General features: G+C 43.5%; 1 protein-coding gene across 3 annotated transcripts in view; it reads left to right on the forward strand.

Annotated features, from left to right (window-relative positions):
- The window catches only part of mgat4c (mgat4 family member C), a 502,975-nt gene that overhangs the window by 369,167 nt on the left and 116,565 nt on the right, over window positions 1-17,243 (forward strand). The gene's annotated exons all lie outside the window — the stretch shown is intronic.

The following is a 17,243-nucleotide window of genomic DNA, read 5'->3' on the forward strand; positions in this document are numbered from 1 at the left end:
TGCACAGAAATGCCATTATAATATTTCATAACTCTTTTGATTTGAAAGGGCACAGAATGTGAAGACGTTTCATGAGAAATCTTGTGCTCATTGAATCAATAGGACACCTCAACCATAGGCAATGAGTTTCACTGGTGCACCATAATTTCTGAGTATATTATGTTGGGTCTTTCAGAATTGACAAGCTGGGTGAAAATGTTCCGAAGATGAATTTGTTGAAGCTGTAGAAGCACCAGTTCCCATGCACGTTCACCTGCAATGTCTTTAGCAAAATAACACTGCGACTGGGTGTGTGGAAAATGCAGCCAAGTTGGATGAGGATGGTCGGGATGTTGCCAGGGTTCAGCTCCTCCAACACCAGACATGTGGTTAGGCCATCAGTTCTGTACAAGCGCACTCCTGGAGCAATACCAGAACAGTTGCTTGCTCTCAAGCAAGACCTCTGTGTGTATGCCAAGAACACAAGAGCTCCTGCAGCTGCACATCAGCAAACTCTATCAATTCAAAATTATCTGTGCAGAATACCAAGAGTGAAGCTCTATGCGCTGATCTTCCCGTAGAACTGACAGGGGCAGTTAGTGGCTTGGATTATTATTGCGTTTGTGTCTAATGGGCTGACTATCTTTTTAATGATACAGCACCAGAATTTATGAGTGGATGATCATGGATCTTTCAAATTTGACAGACTGCTTAAAAATGGAGTTTGAGGGTCAAGACCTACTCTGCAGGTCACCACTGAGATTGAAATGACAAGGCAAAATTTGATCAGTTTTTCATCCATGTTGGGTTTCAAAATTCTGTGCATTGCAAGGGGTGATATTCCTGCGTACCTCTGTCTTCTCAGTGGCACGGATCCCTGATTCCTATCAGAGTACCCCACCAACACTACCACCCCCGATCCTCATCCAACCCATGCCTCTAGATTCCTACACGTGCCAAAACATTGACACCAACTCCATTGTCCCAGCATTGATCATCTAACTTGGTCCTGGTGGCTGATGGACTGCTACTTCCATCAGTGCACCCGTGAAAATGTTTAAAAAAAAGATTTGTGTGAGAATACTTCAATTTGTTCATTGTCCAATATATCGGACTGCCGTGTGTATTCCAAGTTGTTGGGCTCTGGACATAAACAGATTTTATTTTCTGAGTTACAACATTGCCTTCATGGTGAATTGCTTGGGGTTGAACTGCGAATGCGAAAGGCAAATGTAGCAGGCAATTTGCACAAAACAATGATTTCCAAAGAAGAATGCAACAAATAACCCGGTAATGTATTGTTGGTTGTGTTATTTCAGAGATAAATGTTGAGTCGGAATACAAAATAACTCCCCTGCTCTTTTCTGAATCGCACCATGAGACCTATTAATAAGAGGTCCCCTTTGGGACCTCAACTGGAAAATGGTTTGAACCAAACACAGCAGGAGACAAAAACATAAAACACTGGAGAATCCCAGCAGGCCTGGCAGTATGTGTGGAGAGCGAAGGGAGCTCACGTTTCGAGTCTGGATGACCCTTTGTCACAGCTTTGACAAGGTCAATGGATTTTTTCATTGTCGGCGTCTCGCCGTGGCATTCTTGTGGTGGGCGGGCGGAAGAATCCAGCCCAAATAGTCATCCAGACTCGAAACGTTAGCTCTCTTCTCTCTTCACAGATGCTGTCAGACCTGCTGTGATTACCCGGCATTTTCTTTTTGTTTCAGATTCCAGCATTCGCAGTAATTTGCTTTCATTTATCAACACGAGTCAAATTAGTTGTGTTGTGGATTGCTAGCTCTAAGTGCCGTCGAACCAGTAGTCCTCAAAGGAAAGACTGCAGCGCGCACCACCAACAAGACTTACTTTAGTACAAGTCTAGGAGGAGCGGGAAGAGTTATGTGGTTTGTGCTTTCTTTTGCCAACAGCCACCGTATCCCACAACCCACGGTTGCTCAGACTGATCATCGGCCTTCAGCTGGCATCTCAGCCAAACAATCATGCCCCTTTGTGTGGCGAGCGGCCTTTCTGTTCTCAGCTGATGCTGGTAGCGTCAGGCACAATTCCAATGAGGCTGCTGTACCAATTGGCCATAGACACACTACTGGCTTTATTAGGTCTGTGCAGGACAGGATTTGTGCCATGAATCACTCACAACTTTACTTCCATGCAATGGTCTTCCTTTCTGTAACTGTTTTTACCTCTCCTCTGTTTTGTTTGAGCTGAATTACAATCTTTGCTTCTCCTTAAGTTTTCAGTCCTATTGAAGTTTCGATATCCAAAACGTTAAACCACTTTCTCGTTCCATAGCAGTTAATCAAAGCGCAGTCTATTTCAAACATTTTCTGCTTCAGTTTTGGATCCCTGACATTTGCAGCTGTTATTTTTCTTTTTGCATGTGGCTGTAACCAAGATAACTGCATATTACAAATAGATAAGGAACAAATGAGAAGCAAAGATAAAGGTGTTCGACTACAAATAAGCTAATTTAGGTGGCATAAAGTGAACTCAGTGCAAGTTAATTGGTTGGGAAAAAGCAGCAAATGAAACAGTGGACCAGTAGTAGGAGATATTTAAATACAAGATCCATTCAGCGCATTTTAAATAGATTATAACGAGTTGTAATGGGGAATGCATCAAAGGTTGGATTTCCATGGTTAAATAAAAAGGTTAATACAAAAGGGAAGTTGAAAGATGAGGAGTTATGTTAAGTAGAGAGGAGATAATACAGGAGAAAATTGAGAAATATAAAGGAGTAATTGGAATGTCTCCGAGGGCAGAGGAATAAAAGCCTGACAGTCAACATATGAACAAATCAAAAAGTTTTCAGAAGCAGATAAGAAGTAAAATGATAGCCAATGAGAAATGGAACATGGAGACGTCTGGAACAGGTAGGAAAGATATTGCTTGATATTGAAGGATGTATTAAGATGCTGAATAACTATTGTGCCTCAATTTATAATAAACAGTGAAACTGGAACCGTAAGTTAAACAGCCGACAACAGAATTAAATACTTAGCTGATTGGTACAGAACTTGAGTATTATAGCACAGTGGTTAGCACTGTTGCTTCACAGCGCCAGCGACTCTGGTTCGAATCGCGGCTTGGGACACTATCTGTGCGGAGTCTGCACGTTCTCCCCGTGCCTGCGTGGATTTCCTCGGGGTGCTCCGGTTTCCTCCCACAAAGTCTGAAAGACATGCCGGTTAGTTGAATTGGACATTCTGAATTCCCCCTCAGTGTACCCGAACAGGCGCCGGAGTGTGGCGACCAGGGGCTTTTCACAGCAACTTAATTGCAGTATTAATGTAAGACGACTTGTGACACAAATAAATAAAGATAATTATTGCTGAATAAAGAGACATGTCGAAGCTTTTTGTCTTGCACGCACCAGGTCACTTGGTAAGAATACCAGTGTAACGGGAAAACAACAATTTATACTGTATGAGAAGGGAAAGCTAAATATTTGTAGGGAATTTGCAACAAAAAACTAATGGAGCAGCACATAGGCCCAGACATTATGCATCCCAGAATATAAATGGTTATAATTAAACCATTTTACAAAGATCTTTGGAACAGGGAAATTTGCCAAAGGACTGGAGGATGGCACATGGTACACGTTACACCAGTAAGCAATATGAATATACAAACATAGGAATTAGGAGGTGGATTAGGCCACTCAGCCCCTCGAGTCTGCTCTGCCATTCAATGAGATCATGGCTGATCTGCTTGTAACTTCAACCCCACATTCCTGCCTACCACTGTTAACGTTTCACTCACTTGTTAATCAAGAATATATCTAGCTTTACCTTAAAAATATTCAAGGAGTCTACTTCCGCTGCCTTTTGAGGAAGAGAATTCCAGAGACTCTAAATCCTCTGAAGAAAACAATTCTCATTTGTGACTTAAATGAGCGACCCCTTATTTTTAAGCAGTGACCCCTAGTTCTAAATTCTCCAACAAGAGGAATTACCTGTTACACATTCACCCTTTCAATACCTCTCAGGATCTTAACGCTTTCAATCAAGTCGCCTGTTACTCTTCTAAACTCTAGTGGATCCAAATCTAACCTCTCCAGCCTTACCTAATAAGGCAACCTGCCCATTCCTGTTATTAGTCTCGTAAACCTTTTTTGAACTGCTTCTAATGCATTAAAATCATACCTTAAATAAGGAGACCAGGGACGGGATTCTCCGACACCCCCGCCGAGCTGGAGAATCGCCGGGGGGCGGTGTGAATCCCGCCCCGCCGCCGACTGCCAAATTCGCCAATTTCACATTTACCCATATTATACTCTCATTTGCCAGATTTCTACCCACTCACCTAACCTATTTATGTTGTTACATCCACTTCAATTGACTTTCCTACACATCTCTGTGTCATCAGCACATTTAGCAACCATACCTTCAGTCCTTTCATCCCAATCATTTATATAAATTGTAAAAGGTTGAGGTCCCACCGATGAACCTTGCCACACATCTTGCCAACATGAAAAAAAGGCCCATTTATGCCTACTCTCTGACTCCTGTTAGCTAGCCAATCTTCAATCCGTGCCAATATTTTAATAAGGGCATGGGGGGTCCACACCGAGTCAAATAAGAAACCAAGTTTTATTTACACAAACGATATGTACACTACCCAGTAGATCCCTACCAGGTTCCTTTCCCGTCAGTGCCTTATTAGCTGACCTTATATAGATGGGTTAATTGAGATACCCCGCCCCGAGCTGGAGAGCTCGCACTCCCCCAGGAGCATGGGGGAAATAAGCATTCCCACCCCTTAGGTTCCATGAGGGATATTACAAATATGTTAACCCCCTACATTATGAGCTTTTATTTTCCGCAATAGCCTTTGATGTAGCGTCTTATCAAAATGCCTTCTGAGGTGCAGTACATTCACTGGTTCCTCTTTTATCCGCATCACGTGACTCCTTTAAAGAATTCCAAGAAATTGGTTAAACATGATTTTCCTTGGACAAAATCATGTTAACTTTGCCAAGAAATTACATGCTTATTAGTCTTTACCTCAGACATGGATAACTGCAGAAGTTGTGGGTAATCAGAAAATATCAGCTCACAACTACAAAGGGCTGAATCATGCTTCACAAAACATTTTCAGGAGGCATCTGATAAGATGGGACGATGCACAAAAAAGTGTCATAGTATTTTTTATTGAAGAAAATTGATACAAGGATAGATAAATCAATGTTTTGGGGATGGGTGGAAGATGCACCTTAAAAAATCATTCTCTATTGACATAAATGATTTATAAGGAAGCAGAGTAAAAGTTTTATATTTAAATTTTCTGATGATACCAAATTCGGGGATTTGGCAAACTATGATGAATGATAAAAGGAATCACAGGAATCCATGGACATATTTGTGGAGTTGAATTGATAAATGGCAGATGAAGAGACAATCTACACTTGAAGAAAAGTGGCGGGAAGTTTATAAACATGGAGCTGTCAGTGACACTGGGGACAATTTTGGCCAAAGGATCAGAACAGTGTGAATAAGACTTCAAATTTAATGTACAATTGGGGTCAAATTGCTGATTACCATAACTTGAATTTGACAAACAAGACATTGGCTAGTTGAGTGCTCGAATACCGATTTGACACAATTTTCCTACACATGGGAATTCTTTGCATCCCATTGATGGAATGAGCTGCCCTGGCTGGCACACAGCAGCACATTGCAGGATGGCTCAGGGCCCAAGGCAGAGAAGACAGAGATCACAGCTGGACATTGGAAGTCTTTGAGGTGAAAGTTCAGAAGAGGAGAGATGTTCTCCACAGATAGGAAAGATACTTCCGTACTCTCCCCCTCTTCTGCAGGTGCAGTTCTGCCTGGCCTTTCATTCCTCATCTAGAGCAATTCAGATCCCGAGCAAATACCAGTTTCCTCCTTCTGGTGTCTTCCATAAGGTATCTAATAAGATAGAATAAGATAGCACTCTTTTATTAGAGACAACGGCCAGGATTCTATGAGGGGAGTTCGTCGCCCCCACCGCTGCCAGCAAGAACGGAGAATTTGGCGCTCAAAAGAAACTCGATTCACTGCAGCGTGATCGGAGAAATCCGCCGGCGGGAACGGACGGAGAATTACGGCCAAGTTCTGGGGGTGATGAGGCCTGTACAGGCTGGACAGGTTGCACTTAAACCAAGGCAGAACTAAGTTTCCTGCAGGGCGATTTGCTAGTGCTTTTGGGGAAGGTGCAAACTACCAGGAGGTAATAAAAGAGAGGAATACCAACACGAGAGGAATACCAACTCGAGAGGAATACCAACTCGAGAAGAATACCAACACGAGAGGAATACCAAATCGAGGGGAATACCAAATCGAGAGGAATACCAACTCGAGAGGAATACCAACATGAGAGGAATACCAACTCGAGAGGAATACCAACTCGAGAAGAATAACAACACGAGAGGAATACCAACACGAGAGGAATACCAACTCGAGAGGAATACCAACTCGAGAGGAATACCAACTCAAGAGGAGTACCAATTCGAGAGGAATACCAACTCAAGAGGAATACCAATTTGAGAGGAAAACCAACTCAGGAGGAATACCAACTCCAGAGGAATACTCACTCGAGAGGAATACCAACTCGAGAGGAATACCAACGAGAGAGGAATACCAACTCGAGAGGGTTACCAACTAGGGAAGAATATCAACTCGAGCTGAATACCAACTCGAGAGGAATACCAACTCAAGAGGAATAGCAACTCGAGAGGAATACCAACTCGAGAGGAGTACCAACTCGAGAGGAGTACCAACTAGAGAGGAATACCAACTCGAGAGGAATACCAACTCGAGAGGAGTACCAACTCGAGAGGAATACCAACACGAGAGGAATACCGACTCGAGAGGAATACCAACCCGAGAGGAATACCAACTGGAGAAGAATATCAACATGAGAGGAATTCCAACTTGAGAGGAATACCAACTCGAGAGGAATACCAATTCTAGACGAATACCAACTGAAGAGGAATACCAACTCAAGAGGAATACCAATTCGAGAGGAATACCAACTCAAGAGGAATACCAATTCGAGAGGAAAACCAACTCAGGAGGAATACCAATTCCAGAGGAATACTCACTCGAGAGGAATACCAACTCGGGAGGAATACCAACTAGAGAGGAATAGCAACTCGAGAGGAATACCAACTCGAGAGGAATACCAATTCTAGACGAATACCAACTGAAGAGGAATACCAACTCAAGAGGAATACCAATTCGAGAGGAATACCAACTCAAGAGGAATACCAATTCGAGAGGAAAACCAACTCAGGAGGAATACCAATTCTAGAGGAATACTCACTCGAGAGGAATACCAACTCGAGAGGAATACCAACTAGAGAGGAATACCAACTCGAGAGGGTTACCAACTAGGGAAGAATATCAACTCGAGCGGAATACCAACTCGAGAGGTATACCAACTCGAGAGGAATAGCAACTCGAGAGGAATACCAACTGGAGAGGAGTACCAACTAGAGAGGAGTACCAACTAGAGAGGAATACCAACTCGAGAGGAATACCAACTCGAGAGGAGTACCAACTCGAGAGGAGTACCAACTCGAGAGGAATACCAACTCGAGAGGAATACCAACTCGAGAGGAATACCAACTCGAGAAGAATATCAACGAGAGAAGAATACTAACTCGAGAGGAATACCAACTCGAGAGGAATATCAACTCAAGAAGACTACCAACTCGAGAGGAATACCAACTCGAGAGTAATCCAAACTAGAGAGGAATACCAATTCGAGAGGAATACCAACTCGAGAGGAATACCAACTAGAGAGGAATACCAACTCGAGAGGAATACCAACCCGAGAGGAATACCAACCCGAGAGGAATACCAACTAGAGAGGAATACCAACTCGAGACAAATACCAACAAGAGAGGAATACCAACTCACGACAAATACCAACTCGTGAGGAATACCGACTCAAGAAAAATACCAACTCGAGAGGAATACCATCTTGAGAAAAATACCAACTCGAGAGGAAAACCAACTCGAGAAGAATACCAACTCGAGAGGAATACCAACTCGAGAGGAAAACCAACTCGAGAAGAATACCAACTCGAGAGGAATACCAACTCAGAGGAATACCAACTCGTGAGGAATACCAACTTGAGAGGAATACCAACTCGAGAGGACTACCAACTCGAGAGGAATACCAACTCGAGAGGAATGCCAACTTGAGAAATATACCAACTCGAGAGGAATGCCAACTTGAGAAAAATACCAGCTCGTGAGGAATACCAATTCGAGAGGAATACCAACTCGAGAGGAATACCAACTCAAGAGGAATACCAATTCGAGAGGAATACCAACTCAAGAGGAATCCCAATACGAGAGGAAAACCAACTCAGGGGAATACCAACTCCAGAGGAATACTCACTCAAGAGGAATACCAACTCGAGAGGAATACCAACTAGAGAGGAATACCAACTCGAGAGGATTACCAACTAGGGAAGAATACCAACTCGAGAGGAATACAAACTCGAGAGTAATCCCAACTAGAGAGGAATACCAATTCGAGAGGAATACCAACTCGAGAGGAATACCAACCAGAGAGGAATACCAACTCGAGAGGAATACCAACTCGAGAGGAGTACCAACTCGAGAGGAATACCAACTCGAGAGGAATACCAACTCGAGAGAAATACAAACTCGAGAGGAATACCAACTAGAGAGGAATACCAACTCGAGAGGAATACCAACTCGAGAGGAGTACCAACTCGAGAGGAATACCAACTCGAGAGGAATACCAACTCGAGAGGAATACCAACTCGACAAGAATATCAACTAGAGAGGAATACCAACTCGAGAGGAATACCAACTCGAGAGGAATATCAACTCGAGAAGATTACCAACTCGAGAGGAATACCAACTCGAGAGTAATCCCAACTAGAGAGGAATACCAATTCGAGAGGAATACCAACTCGAGAGGAATCCCAACTAGAGAGGAATACCAACTCGAGAGGAATACCAACCCAAGAGGAATACCAACCCGAGAGGAATACCAACTAGAGAGGAATACCAACTCGAGACAAATACGAACAAGAGAGGAATACAAACTCACGACAAATACCAACTCGTGAGGAATATCAACATGAGAGAAATTCCAACTCGAGAGGAATACCAACTCGAGAGGAATACCAATTCTAGAGGAATACCAACTCGAGAGGAATACCAACTCAAGAGGAGTACCAATTCGAGAGGAATACCAACTCAAGAGGAATACCAATTTGAGAGGAAAACCAACTCAGGAGGAATACCAACTCCAGAGGAATACTCACTCGAGAGGAATACCAACTCGAGAGGAATACCAACGAGAGAGGAATACCAACTCGAGAGGGTTACCAACTAGGGAAGAATATCAACTCGAGCTGAATACCAACTCGAGAGGAATACCAACTCAAGAGGAATAGCAACTCGAGAGGAATACCAACTCGAGAGGAGTACCAACTCGAGAGGAGTACCAACTAGAGAGGAATACCAACTCGAGAGGAATACCAACTCGAGAGGAGTACCAACTCGAGAGGAATACCAACACGAGAGGAATACCGACTCGAGAGGAATACCAACCCGAGAGGAATACCAACTGGAGAAGACTATCAACATGAGAGGAATTCCAACTTGAGAGGAATACCAACTCGAGAGGAATACCAATTCTAGACGAATACCAACTGAAGAGGAATACAAACTCAAGAGGAATACCAATTCGAGAGGAATACCAACTCAAGAGGAATACCAATTCGAGAGGAAAACCAACTCAGGAGGAATACCAATTCCAGAGGAATACTCACTCGAGAGGAATACCAACTCGGGAGGAATACCAACTAGAGAGGAATAGCAACTCGAGAGGAATACCAACTCGAGAGGAATACCAATTCTAGACGAATACCAACTGAAGAGGAATACCAACTCAAGAGGAATACCAATTCGAGAGGAATACCAACTCAAGAGGAATACCAATTCGAGAGGAAAACCAACTCAGGAGGAATACCAATTCTAGAGGAATACTCACTCGAGAGGAATACCAACTCGAGAGGAATACCAACTAGAGAGGAATACCAACTCGAGAGGGTTACCAACTAGGGAAGAATATCAACTCGAGCGGAATACCAACTCGAGAGGTATACCAACTCGAGAGGAATAGCAACTCGAGAGGAATACCAACTGGAGAGGAGTACCAACTCGAGAGGAGTACCAACTAGAGAGGAATACCAACTCGAGAGGAATACCAACTCGAGAGGAGTACCAACTCGAGAGGAGTACCAACTCGAGAGGAATACCAACTCGAGAGGAATACCAACTCGAGAGGAATACCAACTCGAGAAGAATATCAACGAGAGAAGAATACTAACTCGAGAGGAATACCAACTCGAGAGGAATATCAACTCAAGAAGACTACCAACTCGAGAGGAATACCAACTCGAGAGTAATCCAAACTAGAGAGGAATACCAATTCGAGAGGAATACCAACTCGAGAGGAATACCAACTAGAGAGGAATACCAACTCGAGAGGAATACCAACCCGAGAGGAATACCAACCCGAGAGGAATACCAACTAGAGAGGAATACCAACTCGAGACAAATACCAACAAGAGAGGAATACCAACTCACGACAAATACCAACTCGTGAGGAATACCGACTCAAGAAAAATACCAACTCGAGAGGAATACCATCTTGAGAAAAATACCAACTCGAGAGGAAAACCAACTCGAGAAGAATACCAACTCGAGAGGAATACCAACTCGAGAGGAAAACCAACTCGAGAAGAATACCAACTCGAGAGGAATACCAACTCAGAGGAATACCAACTCGTGAGGAATACCAACTTGAGAGGACTACCAACTCGAGAGGAATACCAACTCGAGAGGAATGCCAACTTGAGAAATATACCAACTCGAGAGGAATGCCAACTTGAGAAAAATACCAGCTCGTGAGGAATACCAATTCGAGAGGAATACCAACTCGAGAGGAATACCAACTCAAGAGGAATACCAATTCGAGAGGAATACCAACTCAAGAGGAATCCCAATACGAGAGGAAAACCAAATCAGGGGGAATACCAACTCCAGAGGAATACTCACTCAAGAGGAATACCAACTCGAGAGGAATACCAACTAGAGAGGAATACCAACTCGAGAGGATTACCAACTAGGGAAGAATACCAACTCGAGAGGAATACCAACTCGAGAGGAATACCAACTCGAGAGGAATACCAACTCGAGAGGAATACCAACTCGAGAGGAGTACCAACTCGAGAAGATTACCAACTCGAGAGGAATACCAACTCGAGAGTAATCCCAACTAGAGAGGAATACCAATTCAAGAGGAATACCAACTCGAGAGGAATACCAACCAGAGAGGAATACCAACTCGCGAGGAATACCAACTCGAGAGGAGTACCAACTCGAGAGGAATACCAACTCGAGAGGAATACCAACTCGAGAGAAATACAAACTCGAGAGGAATACCAACTAGAGAGGAATACCAACTCGAGAGGAATACCAACTCGAGAGGAGTACCAACTCGAGAGGAATACCAACTCGAGAGGAATACCAACTCGAGAGGAATACCAACTCGACAAGAATATCAACTAGAGAGGAATACCAACTCGAGAGGAATACCAACTCGAGAGGAATATCAACTCGAGAAGATTACCAACTCGAGAGGAATACCAACTCGAGAGTAATCCCAACTAGAGAGGAATACCAATTCGAGAGGAATACCAACTCGAGAGGAATCCCAACTAGAGAGGAATACCAACTCGAGAGGAATACCAACCCAAGAGGAATACCAACCCGAGAGGAATACCAACTAGAGAGGAATACCAACTCGAGACAAATACGAACAAGAGAGGAATACAAACTCACGACAAATACCAACTCGTGAGGAATATCAACTCAAGAAAAATATCAACTCGAGAGGAATACCAACTTGAGAAAACTACCAACTCGAGAGGAAAACCAACTCGAGAAGAATACCAACTCGATAGGAATACCAACTCGAGAGGAATACCAACTCAGAGGAATACCAACTTGTGAGGATTACCAACTTGAGAGGAATACCAACTCGAGAGGACTACCAACTCGAGAGGAATACCAACTCGAGTTGAATGCCAACTTGAGAAATATACCAACTCGAGAGGAATGCCAACTTGAGAAAAATACCAACTCGTGAGGAATACCAACTTGAGAAAAATACCAACTCGTGCGGAATACCAACTCGAGATAAATGCCAACTTGAAAAATATACCAACTCGAGAGGAATTCCAACTTGAGTAAAATACCAACTCGAGAGGAATACCAACTTGAGAAAAATACCAACTCGAGATGAATACCAACTTGAGAAAAATACCAACTCGAGAGGAATACTAACTCGAGAGGAAAACCAACTCGAGAGGAATACCAACTCGAGAGGAATACCAACTAGAGAGGAATACCAACTCCAGAGGAATACCAATTCAAGAGGAATACCAATTCGAGAGGAAAACCAACTCAAGAGGAATACCAACTCCAGAGGAATACTCACTCGAGAGGAATACCAACTCGAGAGGAATACCAACTAGAGAGGAATACCAACTCGAGAGGACTACCAACTCGAGAGGAATACCAACTCGAGAGGAATGCCAACTTGAGAAATATACCAACTCGAGAGGAATGCCAACTTGAGAAAAATACCAACTCGTGAGGAATACCAATTCGAGAGGAATACCAACTCGAGAGGAATACCAACTCGAGAGGAGTACCAACTCGAGAGAATACCAACTCGAGAGGAATACCAACTCGAGAGGAATACCAACTCGAGAGGAATACCAACTCAAGAAGAATATCAACTAGAGAGGAATACCAACTCGAGAGGAATACCAACTCGAGAGGAATATCAACTCGAGAAGACTACCAACTCGAGAGGAATACCAACTCGAGAGTAATCCCAATTAGAGAGGAATACCAATTCGAGAGGAATACCAACTCGAGAGGAATACCAACTAGAGAGGAATACCAACTCGAGAGGAATACCAACCCGAGAGGAATACCAACCCGAGAGGAATACCAACTAGAGAGGAATACCGACTCGAGACAAATACCAACAAGAGAGGAATACCAACTTGAGAAAAATACCAACTCGAGAGGAAAACCAACTCGAGAAGAATACCAACTCGAGAGGAATACCAACTCGAGAGGAAAACCAACTCGAGAAGAATACCAACTCGAGAGGAATACCAACTAAGAGGAATACCAACTCGTGAGGAATACCAACTTGAGAGGAATACCAACTCGAGAGGACTACCAACTCGAGAGGAATACCAACTCGTGAGGAATACCAACTTGAGAAAAATACCAACTCGTGAGGAATACCAACTCGAGAGGAATGCCAACTTGAGAAATATACCAACTCGAGAGGAATGCCAACTTGAGAAAAATACCAACTCGAGATGAATACCAACTTGAGAAAAATACCAACTCGAGAGAAATACCAACTCGAGAGGAAAACCAACTTGAGAGGAATACCAACTAGAGAGGAAGACCAACTAGAGAGGAATACTATCTCCAGAGGAATACCAACTCGAGAGGAATACCAATTCGAGAGGAAAACCAACTCAAGAGGAATACCAACTCCAGAGGAATACTCACTCGAGAGGAATACCAACTCGAGAGGAATACCAACTAGTGAGGAATACCAACTCGAGAGGATTACCAACTAGGGAAGAATACCAACTCGAGAGGAATACCAACTCGACAGGAATACCAACTCGAGAGGAATACCAACTCGAGAGAAGTACCAACTCGAGAGGAGTACCAACGCGAGAGGAATACCAACTCGAGAGGAATACCAACTCGAGAGGAATACCAACTCAAGAAGAATATCAACTAGAGAGGAATACCAACTCGAGAGGAATACCAACTCGAGAGGAATATCAACTTGAGAAGACTACCAACTCGAGAGGACTAACAACTCGAGAGTAATCCCAATTAGAGAGGAATACCAATTCGGGAGGAATACCAACTCGAGAGGAATACCAACTAGAGAGGAATACCAACTCGAGAGGAATACCAACCCGAGAGGAATACCAACCCGAGAGGAATACCAACTAGAGAGGAATACCAACTCACGACAAATACCAACTCGTGAGGAATACCAACTCAAGGAAAATACCAACTCGAGAGGAATACTAACTTGAGAAAAATACCAACTCGAGAGGAAAACCAACTCGAGAAGAATACCAACTCGAGAGGAATACCAACTCGAGAGGAAAACCAACTCGAGAAGAATACCAACTCGAGAGGAATACCAACTAAGAGGAATACCAACTCGTGAGGAATACCAACTTGAGAGGAATACCAACTCGAGAGGACTACCAACTCGAGAGGAATACCAACTCGAGAGGAATGCCAACTTGAGAAATATACCAACTCGAGAGGAATGCCAACTTGAGAAAAATACCAACTCGTGAGTAATACCAACTTGAGAAAAATACCAACTCGTGAGGAATACCAACTCGAGAGGAATGCCAACTTGAGAAATATACCAACTCGAGAGGAATGCCAACTTGAGAAAAATACCAACTCGAGATGAATACCAACTTGAGAGGAATACCAACTCGAGAGGAATACCAACTCCAGAGGAATACCAACTCGAGAGGAATACCAATTCGAGAGGAAAACCAACTCAAGAGGAATACCAACTCCAGAGGAATACTCACTCGAGAGGAATACCAACTCGAGAGGAATACCAACTAGAGAGGAATACCAACTCGAGAGGATTACCAACTAGGGAAGAATACCAACTCGAGAGGAATACCAACTCGACAGGAATACCAACTCGAGAGGAATACCAACTCGAGAGGAGTACCAACTCGAGAGGAGTACCAACTCGAGAGGAGTACCAACTAGAGAGGAATACCAACTCGAGAGGAATACTAACTCGAGAGGAGTACCAACTCGAGAGGAGTACCAACTCGAGAGGAATACCAACTTGAGAGGAATACCAACTCGAGAGGAATACCAACTCGAGAAGAATACCAACTAGAGAGGAATACCAACTCGAGAGGAATACCAACTCGAGAGGAATTCCAACTCGAGAGGAGTACCAACTCGAGAGGAATAACAACTCGAGAGGAATATCGACTCGAGAGGAATATCGACTCGAGGGGAATACCGACTCGAGAGGAATACCAAAGAGAGAGGAATACCAACGAGAGAGGAATACCAAAGAGAGAGGAATACCAACTAGAAAGGCTATCAACTAGAGGGGAATACCAATTAGAGAGGAATACCAAGATACGCAGGATACTGGGAGAGACAGACAGTACGAGAATAGGGAATATTAAGGTAGAGTTAGTGGGTTCAGAGTAAGGACAAAATCGAAAATTTGGAGGATACACATTTTAATTGGCCACTTAAACATCTCAATGTGCTGCTAAACTTCCTGCTGCTGACAATATAGCATGACGGCGGGAAGATATTGGTCACCCCCCAATGTCCATCCCCTGTCATTTTGCCAGTCCTCCCAACTCCGAACACTTCACCTGAGAGTCAGTGATATTCAGCTCCATTTTTATCAAAACAGGATCCATAACCACACTAATATGCTGCAACCTTAAAGCTGCACAAACTCTTTTTGCCTTCTGAATTCTGGATCACGTTTTGTTGACAGTTAATTGATGAGGCTTGGTTTATCTGTAATTTTTTCATCCATTTCAAGTTTACAATTAAAATTTGTTCGGGTTGTGAGTTATTCCAAATCCAATGAAAAAGGGCTAGGTTGCCAAATTATTAATTGACTGACCCTGAATGTCCTGTTTCTAAAGAACCAGAAAGCAATATTAGCATTTTTGCTGTGCTGTTTTTTTTTTCCAACCTTCATTCCACATGACTGTGTAATTCTGTTTTAAGGGACTTGCATAATTCTGAAATGTCTGTGTTTGCATATTTTCATATCAGGAATCAGGTGGATTTCTTTTGTGTGGTATTGGGAATGTAGCTGTAAATGTGTTCACAGTTTTACTACAAACCACGGCCTTTTGTCTGGCTGTTTTAATTGTGTTCTCAATAGTCGAATTATAATTCTTCTGCAAATCTGGTAATTTTGACAAATAGTTGATCCATTTGTACAGGAACCTTCAGCTATGATAACTGCACTCCATTTTAATAAGGTCCATGTTTATAGTATTTTAAAAGTAAAACATAGCTCCGTTAAGTTCTATCGAAGCCTACACATTTAACTATTTAACAAACATAGAACATGGAACATACAGTGCAGAAGGAGGCCATTCGGCCCATCGAGTCTGCACCGACCCCTTTAAGCCCTCACTTCCACCCTATCCCCGTAACCCAATAACCCCTCCTACCCTTATTAGTCACTAAGGGCAATTTATCATGGCCAATCCACCTAACCTGCACGTCTTGGGACTGTGGGAGGAAACAGGTGCACCCAGAGGAAACCCACGGAGACACGGGGAGAACGTGCACACTGCGTACAGACAGGGACCCAGCGGGGAATCGAACGTGGGACCCTGCCGCTGTGAAGCCACAGTGCTATCCACTTGTGCTACCGTGCTGCCCAGAGCAAACATAGCTTCACTTTTAGTGTACGTTTCCATAGTTTATAGATGCAATGTGGTCTCGGACACGAATAAAGATTAATGCATCGGGAAGGAGATACAGAAGTCTGAGAACACGCACGAACAGACTCAAAAACAGCCTCTTCCCCACTGTCACCAAACTCCTAAATGACCCTCTTATGGACTGACTTCATTAACACTACACCCTGTATGCTTCATCCGATGCCAGTGCTTATGTAGTTACATTGTATATGTTGTGTTGCCCTATTATGTATTTTCTTTTATTCCATTTTCTTCTCGTGTACTTAATGATCTGTTGAGCTGCTCGCAGAAAAATACTTTTCACTGTACCTCGGTACCCGTGACAATAAACAAATCCAATCCAATCCAATGCAGATACTACCAGCCTTTGACTCGGTTAGTCTGGCTATTGAACATTTAAATGACCTGGTGTAGGGCGGCATGGTGGCGCAGTGGTTAGCACTATCGCCTCACGGTGCCAAGGACCTGGGTTCGATACCGGGCCCGAGTCACTGTCCGTGTGGAGTTTGCACATTCTCCCCGTGTCTGCATGAGTATCACCGCCACAACCCAAAGATGTGCAGGGTAGGTGGATTGGCCACGCTAAATTGGGGCTAAATGAGGGGCTGGTTTATCACACTAGGGGCTGGTTTAG

Source organism: Scyliorhinus torazame, chromosome 19 (assembly GCF_047496885.1).
Source record: "Scyliorhinus torazame isolate Kashiwa2021f chromosome 19, sScyTor2.1, whole genome shotgun sequence".
Classification (NCBI taxonomy): domain Eukaryota; kingdom Metazoa; phylum Chordata; class Chondrichthyes; order Carcharhiniformes; family Scyliorhinidae; genus Scyliorhinus; species Scyliorhinus torazame.